This window comes from Microtus pennsylvanicus, chromosome 2 (assembly GCF_037038515.1).
Source record: "Microtus pennsylvanicus isolate mMicPen1 chromosome 2, mMicPen1.hap1, whole genome shotgun sequence".
NCBI classification, from domain to species: domain Eukaryota; kingdom Metazoa; phylum Chordata; class Mammalia; order Rodentia; family Cricetidae; genus Microtus; species Microtus pennsylvanicus.
Genome location: NC_134580.1, coordinates 56,938,161 through 56,959,069, shown reverse-complemented (window position 1 = coordinate 56,959,069; position 20,909 = coordinate 56,938,161). Strand labels below are relative to the sequence as shown.

At 39.9% G+C, this 20,909-nt stretch overlaps 1 protein-coding gene and 1 pseudogene across 2 annotated transcripts in view; one reads left to right on the top strand and one right to left on the bottom strand.

The window, feature by feature from the left end:
• Positions 1 to 11,759, bottom strand: part of Sybu (syntabulin) — a 108,474-nt gene extending 96,715 nt beyond the window's left edge. The window contains exon 1 of one of the 2 annotated variants that reach the window (XM_075961039.1): positions 11,325 to 11,759. The gene's annotated coding sequence lies outside the window, so the exon portion shown is untranslated. The remainder of the gene's footprint in view (positions 1 to 11,324) is intronic. The other variant, XM_075961042.1, reaches the window with a different exon arrangement.
• Positions 1 to 20,909, top strand: part of LOC142843540 (nonsense-mediated mRNA decay factor SMG5 pseudogene) — a 97,210-nt pseudogene that overhangs the window by 21,386 nt on the left and 54,915 nt on the right.

The window sequence follows — 20,909 nt, the reverse complement described above, 5'->3', positions numbered from 1 at the left end:
CCCATTGTTTAGGCCTAGCAGATGTTTTAATGCTAAGACTAATAAACTAGAGAGCAAATATTAAGACTATCTTGAAATATATAGCTATTGTGTGTCAGGGACCCTGTTAGAACTTCAAATAGGCACCATCTCTTGAATTCTTTTTCGCAACCCTGTTAATGAAGCCATAGTCCAATCTCATTTACTTTTCAGTGTGAGCAAACTGTCTTAGATGACTTCCATACTGTGGACTGAGATGGACCCCCGAAGCAGGAGGAGTATAATAAACATTGCTGAATAACTCAGACACTGTTTTTATATATTTGAATAGAGCTATATTTAGTAAAAAATTTAAGAGCCCTTAAACTTAAAAAAGAAATGAAAAGAAAAGGCATTGTGGCACGTGTCTTTAATCTCACTACTCGGGAGGCAGAGGGAGGTGGATCTCTGTGAGTTCAAGGCCAGACTGATCTACAGAGTGAGTTCTAGGATAGCTAGGCCCCTGTTTTGAAAATCAAAAAAAGAAAAGAAAAGAGAATTCTGCTTTTCAATACTGGACTCTAAATACATTAACACTTAGTACATATGACAAAAGACATCTGTGTCTCATTCTTGACGATAAATATATAGTGTGGTTGGTGGATTAGTCTTGGAAAGTCATTTACTGCTTTGTCTTAAAGATGAACCTATATTTTCTTTACCTGACTTAGATTCAGAAAAAAAATGAGGTTCCAAAGGAATTTTAAGATTATGGAGAAAGACAATTCTTTCTTAGGAAGTGGCTCTGCACCTTGGCTAAAGACTAAAATTACTTGGGGCCTACTATGTGATTTTAACTGATTCTCACGTACATCTCCGAGCTGTTTCTCACACAGGAAGCATGATTCTGCGATTGTTTGCTCATCTGACTCAAATAGCATAAGGATGAGGTACCAGGTGGATGGGGGGCATGAAGCACAGAGGAAATTGGATGACTCCATGTTATCAGAGATGTCATAATTGAGTCACAGTGATTCCATCGCTTCAGAATAGATTTCTGAGTGTCTGGGAAACCATAAGCCTTGTGAATCAGATGCCTGAGGTCACTGGTCAACAGCTTTTCCTCCTTGTGGAAGTTTAACTTTGGGTCTCCATAGTGCCACAAAGCACTGGAGCCTATAAGCATTTAAATCCAGTTTTGTCTACTAGAGTCTCCAACAAGTTCTAAAGTAGACCATTATAGTCACGTTAACTATTTTCAAGATGTAAATGTTAGATAATTAAGTAAAAAAAAAAAAAAACAGTATAGAAGTTCCAGTTAGGAACAGAAATAAATTCTAAACTATACTAATTCCAAGCTAGGAAAGCATTAAAATTCTCAAATGCTGTATAAATATTCAATTTGGACAATTTCAAAACAGCTAACTTATCACAATAAATTTTATTTGCAATAGCAATAAGACAACATAAAGGGATCAAGGGGATTCGTATCGGAAAAGAAGAAGTTAAGGTCTCGTTATTTGCAGATGATATGATAGTATACATAAGCGACCCCAAAAACTCTACCAAAGAACTCCTACAGCTGATAAACACCTTTAGTAATGTGGCAGGATACAAGATCAACTCCAAAAAATCAGTGGCCTTCCTATACACTAAGGATAAGGAAACAGAGAGGGAAATTAGAGAAGCATCACCTTTCACGATAGCCACAAATAGCATAAAATATCTTGGGGTAACTCTGACCAAGGATGTGAAAGATCTATTTGACAAGAACTTTAAGTCTTTGAAGAAAGAAATTGAAGAGGACACCAGAAAATGGAAAGATCTTCCTTGCTCCTGGATTGGGAGGATCAACATAGTAAAAATGGCAATTCTACCAAAAGCAATCTATAGATTCAATGCAATCCCCATCAAAATCCCATCAAAATTCTTCACAGATCTGGAGAAGATATTATAAACAATTTCTAACCAAGAATTAGTTCTCAGTTACTTTCTGAGCGAGAGCTTGGTTTATAAAGCCATAGAACCTGGAATAAGCTCAGAATAGACTCTAACTGAAGCTCAATGCCAGCGTCTTTCCATCTGCCTGGCGTGGGAATAATGGCATGCTACTGCGGTTGGAGCTTCTTTTCTGTCAATCAGCTGACAGCAATCACAGTGAAGATGACAGGAGGTAGTTCTGTGTGAAAGCAAAGCTGCTCTCCGCCCTAATAAAAAGTCGGAATAGACTGTAAGTTTCACAATTTATAATTCTTTTGGATGCAGTCAGGACGGATAAGTTCTTCACTGTTTAAATGCTTATTTGAAAATGGAAATTTTCTCCAGACTCCTTCTAACTTCAAAACTAGACTTTGAAAATTATTTTAAAAACCAATTCTTAGTTAAGCTCTTTTCTTTAAACTTCTTATTACGTTATAACAAACCTTTGTTTTTGTTTTTGCTTTTTTTTTCTTCCATGACAGGGTTTCTCTGTAGTTTTGAAGCCTGTCCTGGAACCAGCTCCTGTAGACCAGGGTGGTCTCAAACTCACAGAGATCCACCTTCCCCTAACCCCTGAGTGCTGGGATTAAAGGTGTGTGCCACCACCCATCTGATGACAAATCTTTGATAAGAAAATAGCCCCTATCAAAACAAATATTCCTCGCTCATGATCATAAGCAAACTCACCTATTAAAAAGAAGATGTTATTAAAAAAATTTTTTTCACCTGCCAGGTATAGTAGTGAATGCCTTTAATTTCAGTACTCGGGAGGGGCAAGTAGATCTCTGGGAGTTCAAGGCCAGCCTGGACTGCTTAGTGAAGTTCCAGACCAAGTGAGAGTACAGAGTGAGATCCTGTATCAAAAAACAAAGTTTTAATTCTGGGGCAAGGGATGGAGACTTATTTAAAAGAATTTAAGTCAAGGGGCTATGTCTACCCACTAATTGGAAAGCAGAGACACCTGTCCGATGTAGAGTGCCTTCTGGTACCTCTTTGTCCTTAGGTAGAATGCTAATTTTCCATTTGCATTTCTGCATGCTCAGAAAACACTGATATCCTCTGACAAAGCTTCCAGCTGAAGGACTCTGACTGAGCAAGTAAGGCCTAGGAGAAGAGTCCTCTTTTGTGTTCTAGCAAAACAAGGGACACAATAAATATAAATCCAGATAGCTAGAAAATTGTTATCACCTTGTGATTGGTCCCATTGATAAGAGACATACATGACAAATGTTGTATTTCTGTTTACTTTAAATGTGCATGAAGAAAGCCAAGACAGATCTTTGAATTTTCCCACCATTTTCTTCTTCCCATTGTGCAAAACTCGTCACTGACATGTGTAAAAGCAATCATCAAGCCAGTTTTGAAGGATAGTGAACTACAGATAAAAGCACAACATAATGGTATCAAAAATGCTGTGAAAAAGTTACCATCATGAAAAAGGAAAAAAAAAAAACAGCTAGCCCTATAATTATTTATGTGCTAACATAATACATTTTGAAATATGGAAAGAGCTTAATTTAAATGATATTTAATGCTATTATTACTCTAATCAATAAATCCAAAGCAAGTTGTTAATATTTGATCTGAAGTTTTTAGGAGGAGTTTGAAGCTCTTTCCTTAAATCCCCTTTCTCTGTGTCCATATGACTAATGTTCATTTTTCTCTCTTTACATGAGATAATTGTACAATGTCCAGGAAAAGCCTTTCAGAGGAGGTGATGGAGCTTTCGTCATACATGTATAAGTCTGGATATTTAATCACATACACAATCACATAAGTGCATGAATAACCTATCAGCCACTTCATCTAATACATAGCTCTATCATTATTTCACCAAATAAACCTGGATTGTCTTTTGCCTTTCACAATGTAATAAAGAGGGATTCCTAGTATATGGAACGTTTTTATCAGTATTTACTTTAGTTAGTTTTTCAATTTTGATTCCCTTCACTGGATGTCAGAGTTGCTAATTTATGAATGGTAAGAATTTTGCATATTTATTATAACTTCTCTACAGGTTTCTTTCTCCCAACACTCTTTCTGGGAATATTGTTATTTTTGAGTTGATTTAAGGTGACTGGTGAGGTTTCTGGATGCATGCTAGTGATGATTAGCAATGCAAAAGAGGTGCTGGATTTGCAAGTTCTGCTCTCAAAAGGACAACATAAAACAGCAATCATGCTGGGGAAATGTAAAAACAATTGGAGGCTTTATTAGTGATGTTTCTGTAATCATTTTAATGTGTAAGTCAGAATTGGTCAATATGTTCAAATGTTTGATATAGGCCTTGCTGGAAAGTAGAAGATATTTCCCTTTGCAGGGCATTTCCTTCAGTTTGTAATTACATATCATTTACTGTGGGGGAGAATACACTGCTGGAAATGATTCCTCTACTAGAGTGTCAGGAAACATTGCTGACTGAGAGCACCAGCTGTTATTAATTTTCCATGACATCATTCTCATTCTCTATTTCCCAGGTAACCCCAGCTACCTAGAAAAGGAAAAGTATTTATGCGTGAGAAATTTCTTGTAAACTGGTCAGGTGGGGCAGAGTTTTGAAAAGCTTTAACTTAGATGGTGATTTAAAAAATGATACAGCACGTCAGTGCTAAAGTTGGCTGAAATTTGGGGATAATAGTTGTTTAAAAGCCAAAACTTAGTCATTAAAAACTTTTAATTATTATTTATTTGCCGGATTATTTAAGCAAGTTGATTAACTTCCCACATTTGAAGAAAAAGTTAATAGCTGTATGAATATTAAAGACATACTATAGAGGAAACACACCAAGTATATAACATTTAATACACACTAATTAAAAACACACTTATTTTTGCTCTTAATATTTAAATACATTGGAGAAAACAGAATAATCAATTCTCTAATTTGGTAATTGGTGAATGCATCTCCTCTCTAAAGGCAATACGTCAGAGTTGGTATCATCTGACCAGTGCCACCAAATATTGTTCTTTTTGTATTTCTCCTATCATTCAGATTCTAATTGATGCAACTAATAAGAACTGAACACTTACTATATGTTAGGAATTTAGCTAGGGAATAGATATAATAAATTCACAAATATACCAAAATGGCTCAGTCCCTCACTGATGTTATGTTGTAGTGATGTGCCCTGCTTGTGGTATTATTTTCAATATATGTTCAACAACTATTAACTTTTATGGCTTCTTATCTTCAGAACTATATGTCTCAGTGAATTAATCTGAAAACTGATCATTAGTGTCCTGTGGGTATGTAAGAGGGAATGCAAATTATGGTTCATTATTAGAATGTGCACGACGTTGCCTTGCTTGAAATTGCATGAAGAATACTCAAAGTGTTCTCTCAAAATATAAAATGAAAAGTTTCTGGTAAATGAACAGAAGTTAGTGATTAACAATATTATTGCCACACTACAGTTTTGTAAAGGAAGGAATTGTAAGAGTTAAAAGATGAAAAACCAAGGTAGAACACTTGCTATTTCCCTCCCAAATTCCTCAAATACACAAAGTGTTTTCACATTTTCTTCTATAATAATTACATAGTTGTATAATACACGAATTTCTCAATTTATATTTATGGGTTTTTTTTGGCTGTTTATTTTGTTTTGTGTTTTGAAACAGGGTTTCTCTGTGTAACCCTGGCTGTCCTGGAACTCACTCCGTAGATCAGGCTGATCTCAAATTCGGGTTTCAGCCTGCCTCTGCCTCCAGAGTTCTGGGATTAAAGGTGTGTACCACCACCATTTAGCCTTATATTCATGTTTTTAAAGTTGTTAGTTTGGATAAATACCAGTCTTTCTTTTTCATGTGTAAAGTGGAAGGTTGGGTCTCAGAGAAAGAGACTGATTCAGAACCATGGACAGAACTCCCGAGACCTTGCAGGAGCTACTAGAAAAACATTCGCTTAGGTTAGGGATAAGGAATAAACTCAGAAAACAAACACGCAAATGAAAACAAACAAACCATCATGAAAAGCAAACAATAAAGAAGAAAAAGCATAAGAATCACAGACACAAAAAGAAACATTCCCCTCCCACCACCCAATCACAAAAGATTTGTATAGTTGAGGAGGTAGGGACGATCTGGATAGGGAGAGGAAAGCATGATCAGAATGTATCATAAGATAAAAGTATTTTCAGTAATAAGAAAATAAATAGCCTTAGGTGTAAGAGCTGTTTTGAATATATATTCAGTTCAGACTAGATTCCACAATTCTACTTTTTGTTTGATTATGGTTTTCTGTAATAGTCTCCAATTTTTGCAAATAGAAGTTTCCTTGATGCGGGGTGAGGATTACACTTATCTCTGGGTGTAAGGACACATATTTAGGATGTAGAGGAGGATTATACTGGATTAGCAAATTGGTGGTTGGGGGTATTTCTCCAAGATCCAGGACTTCATTAACCTCGGTAGTTGGCTAGGCTTTTCAGTACTAGGCATGACTTACTTCTTGTTGCGTGAGTTCTAAGTTCAGTCAGAGAGCTGTCAGTTACTTCCAGGCGGTGTGTGTCACTACTGTACCCTTCCTTCAGTTTATCATGCCATGAGGGCGGTGGTTGTGGTGCATAAGCCTCATAAGCAGCTAGGAAGAACAGTTGGTTGCTTCCCTATTTTTGGAAGCTTACTTGATGATTTCTGGTACCATGGAAGTTAGTTCTCAGGTAGGAAGCGTCTAGGTCAGTTCTAGCTCAGAGGTCTCTGGTTCCTGTATCTCAAGAACATGGTGTCATCAACAACTTTTCTTCTCTTACTCCAGAGGGATACCAAGGGCAATAGCAATAGTCTTTTTTGTTTGTGGGAGTTTCTTGAACAATCCTGATCAACAAATCAAAAGAGGGCTTATCATGCCTAGTGCTGAGGTTTTTACTATGTGGTCTTTGGCTTTTGCAGGGAGCATTGTCAGCCCAGATGACAGAATTTCAGTAATCATTGAAGAAGAGAGGGTGGGAAGATTGTAAAAGCCAGGGAGTTTGTTGTGAGATTGTATCTCATAAGAATGGTAAAAACTACACACAAAGTCTCATCAACATCACTACCTAGGCATGAGCTGAACAAGGACCACAGCAACAAACACGCCAATCTTCAACCTTACACAAGGAAGATAAGCAAGTAAGGAATGTTGAAAGGAGGTGAAAACCTTCTCCAGGGAAGAGACAATAATTGATTATCCAGTAGTAAATGATCAGCCCTGAAATATATATACAAGTAAAATTGTACAGATTGAGATGTTTGTATTTATGTATTTAGGAATACATATGTACACACACACACACACACACACACCAAAAACTTGCAAAAAGGCCATGAATTTGAAAGAGAACAAGAAAGGGTGTACAGGAGGGTTTAGAGGGAGGGAAGGGAAGGCAGAAATGATATAATTATGTAATCTCAAAATATAAAAGATACAATTACAGAAAAGAAATAATCTGATTGTATCCACCTTTCTTTTTTGTACCTAAGAGACAAAGGATGTTCACCTAGATAGTATAAAGTTTACTCCTCTCTGTCTTATGGAAACACAATGGTCCTTTCAAAGGCACGCATCATTTTAATAAATGCGTCAAAGGTGTCATTAGGTTTAATAGCATCTACTCACTCAGACTATTACTCCATGGCTTTTAAAGTTAGTTTAATGTGTATTAATGGTGCGAAATTGATGAAATTACAGACTGAGTTTCCCTGGGCACAAGTTAAACCAAGAAAGTAGGGAGAAGGTTGGTTAATATTATCCTCTACCCCGTTCTCTGTTCATATTATAAGATAAGTCACTCTCCCCCAGGGGAAGAAGTGCACAGCTAGTGGATTTTTATGGTTTTAACTCAGGAAACTGTCTTAGGTTGGGTCGTCAAAGGTTCATCATTTTCTGTGGGGAATAAGAAAAATTGTTCTCTTTTGAGATTAAATTTCTATTTTATACATTTAGGGTTTTTTTTTTGAGAAATAGATAGCTTTTTATTATCTTTTCCTTCTCTATTCCACTTGCAGTTCAACTTAGAGGGCCAAATCCATCTTATTCTACCACCATTTATTGCAGTCAGTGATGAGGTTTAGCTAGTTAAATATTCAAGCAAAATGTGATAATATACATCATTACTGCTAATACAACTAATGTGAATAACTGAAAAATCCAAAGTTTTGATTTCAGACACACATGATACTGGAAGACTTCATTTCAGAGATTAGGAAGATTAGAAAGTTGTTTAACTGTGATTTGCGAATATATAAAGAAAGAAAAACCACATTCATTTGAATTATACTTGAAGGAAACAAAAATAATTGCCAAGGTGAAATCTGCAGAACCAGGCTTGTAAGTGGCTTAGAGTGGATAATAGCACTTAGCACATCTGACAGCTAGATGATCATGGCCAGGCTTTTGCGTGGCATCTTTTGTCAACAGAACAGAATCAACAGCATCATGGCAGCACTGCGAACATTTCTAAAGAACCCTGGAGAGGAGGAAAGAGCCCCACTGCACTCCTAAAAGCTCAAATGTCAAAAGAAAGCATCTAATTTTGCTGTTTCAGACACTAGAGAAGGAAGGGCCACTAGAACTGTTAAGAGTTACATTTTTAATTTTTAAATAATATGTAAATATTTTTATATATTTTATTTTAGTTAAATCTTTAAATTGTTATATTTAATATTAAATTGAATGAAATTTAAATTAATTCTAATTTTTATTTAGATATTTAAGTATTGCTATATCACGTTTAAATATTTTAAATATTTAAAAATTTTACCGACATGAAGTGTTTTCTGAGCAGTTAGTAAGGAAAAATTGGTGCTTAGAGATTGGCTTTTGTTCAAAGTAACGCCTTTGTTGATACCTAGCTCACTTTATTTTCATTTATTTATCTATAGATAGTGTGGGATTAGTAGATCTGGAAGGTGGTTTAGGTCATAAGTCACGAAGCTCAAGACAGTCGATACGTGAGCTCAGTGGTCAGTGTACCAGCAGTAGACTAGAAGTGGAAACCTCTGTAGAAAAGCCTGTGACCTCTCTGGGAAAAGCCCGTCAGCCCTTCTGAAACTAGAAATTTAGATTTCTAAAAGCAATTCTCTTTAATTTTTAAAAATTTTAATTTCAACCTTTTTTTTTTAAGCAAACATCTTCCTGATTTTTAAAACTAAGTAAATACATTTGTGGATTGAATCTGGCCCCTAGGCTGTCTGTCAGCTTGGGGCATGTGAGAAGGCATATGGACTTCAGAGAGGCATCTGGAAAGCGCGACACGAGAACTTACTGAGAATTTGCGGTGGGGTGCCAGGAGATATACTGTGATTATGGGAGTTCTGAGTTAATTTCAAAATAGGGATGCTTGACTCTAATACGTTCTCTGCTGTTCTGTGGAATAGGCTTCCCTCGTCACTCCCTAGAGCATGTTCACACCTTGCATTTTCTCCCCATGTGCCAAGTGTACAACTGAGGGTTCACATATGATTTTAGGTGATTCCCAGATAACTCTTTAAAAGTTATATATGCATTTTTCTACACAGTAGAAAAGTGATAACATATAAAACCTGGTATTTTGTGGGTTTCATTCCACAGATAAAGTCTAATGAAAAACAAAGTGTGGTTAAATAATATTAAGTAAATAAAGTAGCTCATATTTGGTGATGGTGGAAATTATTAAGGACACTAGTAAAACAGACAGTTTTGGAGTCCTGTATTGGAGTCCCGTATTCTCCATGGAGAAAGCACATATAGAGACTTGTCTAGCATTGTCAAGAACTTAGTCTCCAGGACTACCAGTGATTTAGCTTCCTGACTTCTTTAGGATTGCCTTTGAATATTATGGGGATTCTTCTGATTTTCAAAGTAGAAACTCCTTAAAAGGCTAGACCTTAAAAATCCAAATTTGATTAATACACCCAGATTTTTTTTTTTTTTTGATTTTTGAGACAGGGTTTCTCTATAGTTTTTGGTGCCTCTCCTGGAACTAGCTCTTGTAGACCAGGCTGGCCTTGAACTCACAGAGGTCCATCTTCCTCTGCCTTTTGAGTGCTGGGATTAAAGGCATGCGCCACCACCACCCAGCCCCAGATTTTTAAAGAGAGAATCATTTATGAACACAGTTCACCTCCAAACCCAAAAGGTAGGAGAAGGGAATCAACCCCTAAAAGTTGTCCCATGAACTCCGCACAGGATTCATGCACCTAAGTACACTCAGATGTGCACACACTCAAATAAGTAAATAAAAATACAAAATTGGGGCCCAAAATTTTCAGAGTGGCCTTACTTAATATATCTGATTGCTTAGTTTTAAGAAGATATTACCTTACGGACTTTAACTATAAAGTCCACGTCAAGCTAATGAAATATAAATTAAAGCCAATTAAACGCTCTGCTTTACATGATCTTTTATTTAAATAGTGCCATTGTCAAATAAAGTAACCAACATTTGCATTATAGTAATATTGCTGCTTTCAAAGTGACAAATGACACGCGGAGAAAGTTTGGCAGAGAAAGCCTGTTTAAGCCCTTTTGCCCTAAGGGTTTCCTTTGGGGTAAAAAAAGACACCCACCATCCCTTCGCCTACTACCCCTGAGTAAGCCATCGGTCTGGCAGGGCTGCAGGAGAATCTCAGATGCAAGATTCTGAACTGCAGGGGGTTCAAGTTTGGCTCTTTTCTAGAAAAGGGCTTTCACCGGTAGAGTCGCCCATGCATGCTCTGTGGCCACAAAGTGAGACCCCGCAGAGGACCCTGGCAATCAGTAGACAAGTCCCTCATTTGTCTCCACCTCAATGGGGAAGATAAAACACCAGGAGAAAAGCGTCCCCAAGTGGCTTCTTCAATTGAAGATTTAGAGGTCTCCTCACACATTCTACAACCCATCCCATTCCATACCAAAGCTGTTGACACCACCCATTTTGGCTTGTGCTACCATTTTCAGCAACATAGCAATGAAATCTAGATTCATCTTTTTCACTTCGGTGTATCTTTATGAAAAATCATCCAGCAAGCTCCAACATGAAGGCTGGGGACTTGGGAGCGATCCATCCCCCAGAGAATTCTTAGAGATACCATTTTACTGAAATTTTCCCTTTCAAAGGGCGCCATTTCCAAGCCTGGCTTCTGAGAAACATCAGGCAAGGGACATCCAAAACTGATGGCCAACTTGGGGTCTAGCCAGCCAACCTGGCTGTTGCAGATTCCAGTGGGACTGTTTGGATAACCAATCAGGCAGGACTATTTTTGCCTTAGTGTCCCTCTGTGGAAAGCATCCCTGTGTCCAATTTCCTATGACCTCCTTGAGTTTGTCCAGTGCGCCCCAGGTACCTCTTTCAATGAAAGGGGTGGTTCTGGGATCAGCCGTCCTCGTTGAACTCAAGGCATTGGTTGCCCTCCGGTGCCCACAGGCACTGACACCAAAGCGTGCATCTTACCGGTTCCTTTGCAGACCGTGTCCATTGCGCTGTCCAGAAGGTGTCCCCGCGCACCCTGGAGGCTGGGACCGGGCTGGGCCGCCGGCCTGCGACACGGCGCGTGACAGCGGGTTTGCGCTTGGGCTGGAGGAGCCGGACCTGGCCCGCTCCGCCTGCGCCAGCCCGGTTAGCACACGTGGTGCGGCGGCAGCCCGTGCGCTCCGGTCCCCGCGGCCTCTTGGCTTCTGGAGCCAGCGCGGCGGCACCTGGGGCTTCAGAACACGTGGGGACACGCGCCGGAGACCAGAGACTCGGCACGGGTAGGTGGGGACGCAAAGACGCTGGCTACCAGAGGATCGATGGCACCCAGGGTTCTTCTCTGGGGCTCTCAAACCGAAGAAGGTCTGGCCGCTGTCACCAGGGCCTGTGTAGATCACAAGCTCAGGCTTGAGATTCAGCTCCCCGTGGGGTGTCGCACTGCAGTGCCTCTAGTTCCCGCCAGTGGGGGGAGCCCCATCTAGGGCGGGAGATGAGAGTGTCTGTTTTGCAGTGCTACACTGAAGCCCCGGGGGGTGGCTGGGGCAGAAGTACTCTGTAAAACCTTGGAAACAGCAGCAGGAACCTAAGGTGGCCTTTAGGCTAGCCTGTCCTTGGAAGAATTCCCCTCTCGAGCAAAGGCTGCTTGGAATCACCTAAGGAGCCAATTGAGAACACTTGTGCAGCTGCAGACCCTTGCCAAGTTCAGTAATGACCTTGCCTACTTCCTCCACGCAAGGTGTTTGTCTAAGTGCTCAGATTTCTGACCTGGGGACGTACACAGTCTTTTACTTTCTGGTTCTTAGGAGATAATAGCACGGACAAAAACAATAATAACAAATTAACTTGTTTAATAGCTACTGAAACAGAGATAGAATTTGTGCTCTTTTTAGGAAAGGCTGGAAAGATTCCAGAGACTGGAGAGAAATCCCATTTTAACTTACCAGTCCAAATGCAAAACTAAGCAACAACTTCTCTATCTGCCGTTCTGGAAAGGTGAGATTCTGAAGAGACCAATAGGAAGATGTTTGCTCTCACCAGAGATATTACAGTTCCAAGTAGTCTGCCGTGAACTTCCAAGCTCTTAGAACTCTTCAGCACTAGCTGTTGGTGTTATGCCCAAATCCGCGCAACCCCGCAAGCCAACAAGGAAACGAAGTCCCGTATGTAATAGGAAAGAGCCTTTATTGTATGCAAGTTTGCAAACTCTGTCCCTCCGCATGTCCAACGTAGTGGAATAACCAGAGAGCCCAGAGCTCAGTTAGAATTGTTTTTTTTTTTCATAGTAGTAAAGGTGGGGGTGAGGGATCTCTGAGGTTCAGGACCCCTGATTGGCTGACGTTTGTCTAGGGGTGTCCTGGTGAGTGTGCACTGGCAGGTGTTTCTATCTATAGCACTTGAAATGCCAGGCATTTCCTTTGAATGGTCTGCTCTTGGGTAGGGGCTGAGTAATCTCAGCTTGTGGTTCTTTTCTGCTACCAGGTATTGCTTCAGGGGAAACTGAGACTCAGGCCTCTTATTAAATTTATCCAGGGCCGAGCTCTACTCTGGCAGGTGATAATGGTTGGAAGTAAAGAACTTCTTTGGGTGACCTGCCCCACACAGTTGGCTCCTCCTCTAATCAACTAAGGGTAAAGGGCATCCACCACAGCTGGCTAAAGAGTTCTGCATGCCTTGGGTGGTGGGAGAGTTTCTTGCTGTTTTTGTTTGTTTGTTGTTGTTGTTTTTTTGCTTACATTTTTTTGCTCTGCATTTGTATTCCTGCAGGAAGCATTCTGTAGGAAAGGTTGTTCCTGTCTTGTCTCATCCCCTTTCCTCTGGGTAGCACCATAATCCCTAAACTTCTACTCACAGATAGTTTTATAAATCCCTTTCTCCTTCCCTGACATCTCCAGCCCCCTCCCTCCATCTCTTTCTTTCCTTCTAAAACTTGACATTAATAGATTCATATCTATGCACTCTTCCCACCCCCTCAACTTCTGTTCAGGATCCCACCTTTGAATTTAATCTTCTATTGTCTTTTAATGGGTGGATGTAAGTCCTCCCCCCACACCTCATGGCTTTGGGTTAAAATTGCTGGTTGTCCTGCATTTCCCTCATCAGTTTGACTTAGGTTCTTTCAGGACTAGGCACTAGGGATTTGGTTTCCTCTGCCAACAGCCCAGCCAACAGATACTGTGCCCCTTGACCTGCCTTTGAATCCTTTAAAGATATTGTGGAGCTAAAAGAAAAAAAAATACAGTAGAAATTTGGGCGATTAGTTTTAAAGTGAAACAGCCCTATCCCTGCAATATAGATTCCACCTGCTTGAAGGAAACATCACAAAATTTTCATACAGAAGATTGAAATGTTAAAAACATAATGCGTGGTAGGTTGGGTGTGAGGGTTGGGACTGAAAGCTATCGTGCGAACAAGGGGGAAGGATTACATGTGCTTATTGACGGGCAGCTCCAGATCAGACCATCCAGACGAGGGTTAAGCAGACTAGAAACAGAAAGAGAAGGTAAATCTGTAGCATGAATTCTAATTGGTCTCAAAATAAAAACCTGGAGTCAGATTTTAGGGGGTGAAAGCTGAAAGATCAGAGAAGCAGAGCAATCAACCACTAGTTCTTACCTCTCTAAATCCTCAGACCAAAGGGGCAATCCTGTCCCTCTGAATCCTCAGACTGAATACTCTCTACAAAACCCCAGACTCCTCTGAGCTCCTATCTCTTCCCATCTTATATTCCCAGCCACATCACTCCTGTCTCCAACTCCCTAGTACTGGTATTAAAGGCCTGTGATCACAAGTGCTGGGTTCACCTTTGTGTGAGCTCTGTTTCTATTTTAGACAGATTCAATCTTGGGTAGCCCAGGGTGACCTTGAATTCACAGATGCCTGTCTGCTTCTGTCTCCTGCGTGCTGGGATGAAAGGTGTGTGCCTGGCCTCTATGGCTATCTAGTGTCTTAGCTCTGCACTCTGATCTTCAGGCAAGCTTTATTTGTTAGCTCACAAACAAAATATCACTATAGAAATCTTGGTGGAAATGCTTTTCATCTGAGTGGGCACAGTGCTGATTATACTGTGAAATCAAGGTGGAGGGCTTCATTGGTCATCATTCCTTGACAACATCCTGCATGGATATAAAAGGAACATTTGAAATTATGGATATAACAAATACATGTAGCCTCAATTGAAGCCAAATCTTTATTAATTTTCTTTAACTTTAATTTTTGAGAATTTCACACATTAGTACAGTAGCTATGTTGTTCCTGTCCTCCTTCTTCCTTCCAAATTCACAATCTCTTCTTTATGTACACAGGTATGCATAACATATATATGTATGTATCCACACATGGATATATACCCTTCTTAGTCAATTATTGTTGCTTATATGTATATATGTCCAGGAATGTCCATTTGAGATTGTACACCCTGTGTAGGAGGTCATCTGTAGAGGAAATTGGTTTTCTTCTCAGCAGCCATTGAACACCTGTAGCTTTTCATCTAGGGGTGGAACTACATGGCATTTCCCCTGCCCGTACTGGCATGCTAACTGGCAGGCAAACCTTTGACATTGTCTTAACTCCTACTCATTGCAGCAGCTCTCTGGAGGCAGTCATTCATTCAAAGTTCTCAAACCGGACTCTCTGAATGTGGCTGACAATGGGGGCTGACTGAGAAGCCAATGATAATGGCACTGGGTTTTGATCCTACTACATGTGCTGGCTTTTTGGGAGCCTAGTCTGTTTGGATACACACCTTCCTAGACCTGGATGGAGCGGGGAGGGCCTTGGACTTCCCACAGGGCAGGGTACCCTGACTTCTCTTAGGACTGGAGAGGGAGAGGAGAGGAAGAGAGATGGGAGGAGGGGAGGAGGTGGAAATTTTTAATAAATAAAAAAAATCCATCATGAAAATGCAAATGGAAAGGACTCAGTCAAAAAAAAAAGACACCTGAGTTGTTCATGACAAACAACAACAACAACAGCAAAGTCATACATAAGTGGGAGAAGTCAGTCCTCTTGTATTGAGAGGGGGAGAGTTTTGGTCTCACGGGTCTTTTCTTTCCTCATTGCTGTGACAAAATACCTAAGTGGGGGGTGGGAAGCTTACAGAAGAGAGGATGTATTTTAGCTCACATTCTAAGAGGGAACCTCTGCAACAGAGAACACAGATTGGTAGGACTGTGGAGTGGCTGTCACATTGTGTCTGCAGCAGCCGACAGAGAGACAGTATTTGCTCTTAGATTCCTTTTGTTTCTATTCCACCTTCATCCCAGCCCATGGAAAGGTACTGCATATGCAGGGTGAGTCTCCCTCCTTAGTTACAGGTCTCTGGAAACTCCCTCACAGAGTTGCCAGGAGGTCCACTGCCTTGATGATTCTAACCCTTTCAAATTGACCTAAAAACCAGCCATTGCAACACTCAAACAAACTGGTAAAAACTCTCTTAAAGGTGCATTGCATTAGAGTCCTCTATAAACCCTTATGAAGACTGGAACAAGGTGTTAGGATTCCTTAAGCCATGTATGTAGTGGTAAATATTAGTCTAAATATTATTTTAGAAAGTTCCTGGTGCACATCATGATTACAAAAATTTATAATATTGACTCTTATGCTTTATTCATAATAGATTGGTTAAATGAAATGTGATAGTTGGCAAATTTGAAGAAATCTCATAACCTCTCTGAGCCTAGAGGCGTCATCAGTGAGGTCAAACAGCACAATGTCCAGGGACTTTCAGGTGAATGTCAAATGAAGTGACAGAAATCAAAGTGCTCTGTGAAGTGGTGATACATATGAATTATCAGATATAAAAACAAAAGGAACCCAAGTGGAAATCATAGAGTGGATTGAGTAGAAAAGGAATATTCTATAATTCCAGTTAGCTTTGCACACACACACACACACACACACACACACACACACACTTGTAGAAATTTGCATGAATAGGGAATTTATAGATTGCTTAATTTGCCTATTTATTCATTTATTTATTTATCTATTTAATTAGTGTTTTGGCAACAGCATTACTCTATATAGTCTCAGCTGTTCTGGAACTAACTCATTCTGCAGACCAGTCTAGCCTCGAACTCTGGTTTGCCTTATTTTATATGTGAAGAAACAAATATTCATAAGTTTCTGCAATCTTACTAGCACACCTAAGAATACTGTTGAAAATTCTATAATAAAAAGGTGGTGCCACCAATGACAAAAAGAGGCCATGGATTTTAAAGGAGTGTGGGAAGAGATATTTGGAAGGGTTTGGAGGGAAGTCTATGTATTCTAATTGCATATATATAATGGTGGTTCCATGGAAAGATGCAGTAAGTTTATGGAGCACCTCCTGTATGCTGTTGCTGCTAGAAACACAGGGAAGCACAAAATGGTTACCATGCCTGCCTTCTCAAACCTAACCAAGAGAGCTCGCAGTCATGTTAGCCACTGTCTTAAAGGTCTTAGAAGTGGAGATGGAGCAATGAGTTCAGAGGCTGAAAGGTGACAAGAAGTAGAAGTACTTTAGACTGGTTAGATGTCAGGCTGAAAGGAATTACGGGCCATTTGCATAAGATGTCTATGGGGAGAAAGAGTCAAGAATGTTAGACTTTTTGCCTGAACAATTGATTAGCTATATGGTTTTCTTAGATGGAGCGGGATTGTGGTAATGGGTTTGGATGGGAATGGGAGAAATGATTATTTTTTCTTTACTTATATGATATCTTAAATGACAATCAAGCACCATAAGGGGATTTTTGAGTAGGAGTCTGGAGACCAAAGGAAACTCAATAAGGCTGGACATCAATTCTTAAGAACTGTGTTTGAACATGAAATTCCATTACTGAGAGTTGCTTCTGATCTGTAATTGTAACAGCTTTCTGTTGTTATGATGTTTGTTTGTACCATGCAATTTTGAGCAGAGGGTTGGATGCAGATAGTGCAGTAGATTTATGTAAAGGAGGAACAGACTCTTATCCAATGGGAATCAGTGTCTTCAATAATTTTATGTCAGACATGGCAAGCTAGCACTGCACTGAAGGTAACTCTTGACCAAGAAGCCAGCCCAGTAGCATGCCTCTAAGTTATGGAGTGATAAGGGCTGTGCCCACTATGGGGGTTCAGCATTATACGTTGGGGTCGGGACACTGTTTCACAGGTTAGCCATAGTTATGAGTTGTTCAGAAGGTCTTGCATGATGGTAGAGCTCCGGGGCTCTTGCTGCAGTGTGACTAATATAGAGACATAGATGGAGAGAGCAGTGTAGATGCAGTAGCTGGATGAAGCCCTGGAGAGGACAGCTGTGACTTCTAGAAAGTAAACTGTAATAAACAAGGCTCATCTAGTGACATGACTTCAAGATGTGTATATTTAGAAATTCAACACACTGCTCCTATGACTAAGCTGGATTCTCCATTGCTAGAGAGACTAAGAATTAAGGGACTTCAGAAAAGAATGTTTAGGAGTTCTTACCATTGGCATGCTTTGTATTATTTGTAATGTGCCTCTATTACCTTGCACAGTGTCTGGCACAGAAAGTAATGATTAAGTCGGTGTCACAGTGACTATTTCACACCTTAATGCAGCAAGTCTTTGCCTTGCATTATGTTATTGTAGCAACATTTAGTCAATCCTTATATGCTCTGTTATTATCTCTTGAATACAGTAGGTACGTAATGAACATTTGGTTCGTCAATGTGTTTTAAAATGTGATAGCACATTGTCTCAGAGCAGAGAGCTACCTGAAACACCTCAGAAGGTACCTTCCATCTCTGAAGGTAGCACAATGTTAATCTCTGCCAAAAATTATACATGCCAGTGGTTGAGTAGTTGAGACTCTAAGGGCTTTATGGAGGTCAGTGAGAGGAAGCCCAGGAGGCTATATGAATCACCAAAGCACTTGTGACTCTAAGTTGCAGTTCTTATCCTTTCCGTCAAGTGCATTTGTTTCAACAACTTTTTCATCTGCCTCGGTCTTTTTTATTATTGAAAACAGATGTTTTTTCCTACAATATATTTTGGTTAGAGTTTCCCCTCTTATGACCCTTCCCAGTTCCTTTCCGCCTTTCCTCTTATCTAGATCTATATCCTCTATGTCTCTCCTTAGAAAACAAACAGACATCTAAGGAGCAATAATAAAATAAAATACAGTAAGATAAAACAAAAACAAACACTTCAGAATTGGTCAAAACAGAAAAACCACAAGAAACACAGATAGTGAGAAAGATACAGATGCTCACACATACAGGAATCCCTTCAATACACAAAAACAGAAGCCACAGTATATACACAAAGGACCTATAATGTGGGGGAAAATACTCTGACAATGTTATGGGACAACAGACCCCAAAGATGCTGTTGAGTTCATTTTGTTTTGGCCATCTACTGCTGAGCACAGGACTTACCTTAAGAGTGTTTTTTCCTCCACTGAGACTCCCTTGGAGAAAGCTAATTTTTCATGTGCAAGGGTGTTTTTCAGTTCTCGTGGAAGCCAGTCACCATCCCTTTAGGTGGCAAGGGCATACTTAGCAAGTTTTTCAGTTTATGAAGTATCTAAGTGTGGGATAGCAAATACCTGAACTCCAGCCTCCTATCAAAGCAGACAGCTGCCAGAGAAGCGGGAATATAATTATTTCTAGTCCTCCTAAGCTCAAAGGTGGTCTTACATGCTTCCTTGACAGAGTTACCTGGGCAGTCGCTGTGACCAATAGGATCAACATTCTAGTAGAACCTACTTGCCACCTTTGATAATGACAAATGTGTAAATACGCACACATTAGATTTAATTACATATTTACTTAAGACATACACATATATTAAATGATATAATAAGCAACATTATAACTAAGTGAGATCTTAATATAATTCCTAATGGTGGAGATATCTGGAATATTTTGGAATGGTTGCCCAGACTTATGTCACAGAGTCTCACTCAAGTATTTCATGTCCTAAATGAATTCTCCCTTCTGAAAAAAACGTCTTGTCATTGACTTTGAGTTGCATCGTGGCTGTAGAGTTTACGTAGCCACTCACAATGAATGAGGGTCCCTTTTTTCCCCATATCTCTATCTCTGTTGTTGTCATTTGTCTTCTTGATGGTGGCCATTCTGACTGAATGAGGTGGCTTTCTTAAGATAGTTTTAATTTGCATTGTTTGATGTTGGAGTCATAGGACATCTTTGACAGCGCTCACAGGCTATTTGTACTTTTCTTTTGAAAACTTTCCGCTACAACAGTTGGCCCCTTTGTTGTTTCGATGCTTTGCTTGTTTGGTGTTTTATTTTGGCAACTTTTCAGAATGCCTAAATGTTAGCCTCCTGTCTGAAGTGTAGCTGACAAATTTCCCTCTCATCCTATAGGCTGTTTATTCTGTTGATTGTTTCTTTTTGATGTGCCTAAGCTTTATACTTTCATGGAATTTCATTTGTCAGTTTTGGGCTTATTGCCAGTGTTTCTGGGGTTCTACTCAGAAATTTGTTGTTTATATCATATGCTCTGAAGTGCTTAAACCAGCTTATTTTTAACTAGAATTGTCACTCTAACTTGCATGATATGAGTATGTTTGAATTTATTTGCACTCCTTAGCACCCATATCTTTTTAAAATTTTATTTCCCATTGTAGAATTTTATTTATTCCTTGACTATTTAATATATTGCATACACTGTGTTTTGGTCACTGCCACTCCTCCCCTCCTGCTTATTCCTCCCAGATTCCTTCCTGCCACCTTTCCATCCGACTTCACGTCCCTTCCTTTTCCTTAATAACCCACATTTTAACAAAGCCTGCCATTTGTGTTCCGTTGTCCATAGTCTTTTGCACCATGAAACATTTAAAACAGTCATGATGAATTACTTCTCCATAAGAATTCTACTCCGACCCCACCATCCTGTCCTTGAACATGCTGTCTATCTACCGTGCTAACGCTTCACTTCCAGTGAGAATTGTCACTGATAACCTAGTATTAACTATATCTTAAGACTTCCTACATCATACTAAGATGTATCTTATTCTTGTTGTAAGACCATGGTCTTTAGGAACTTGGCTGTGGGGCTCGGCAATCAAAGGAATTCAATTATTGACATTTCGTCAAGATGAATAGATAAATCTATGAATGAAAGTACTTTTTCCATCGTCTTCTAAAAATATGCATTATGTTGACATACTTTAGGCATGTGTCATAATTTCCTGCTTGTAAGTTTCTGTTTGAGCAACAACTATGGTTTCCTGGTAGCTTTGTGTCCTGGTGGGTATCTGCCTTTTCACCGGAGACTTGATGCTGCTCCTGCTTGCTTCGCCTTCCTTTTCTCCATTTTCATGCATTTCTCGCTTCCACCTACAGGCCTAGACTGGCTCCTGCTAGAGCAGGAACTCTGTGAGAAGCGTCCAGTGAAGATGGCCTTGGAATCAAGCCCTCCCTTTTGCTGGGTCTTCCTGCCAGTTCTTCTGCTCACCTTCCTTGCAGCTCTCCTGGTTCCTGCTGCCCCGCCTCACCTTTTGATTCATCTGCCTTGCCTTCCAGCTCTGGGACCCTCCCGTTCTTTTCTGCCTCTCCTCCCACCTGTTTGCTCTGAAAGTCCATGTAGCCGTGG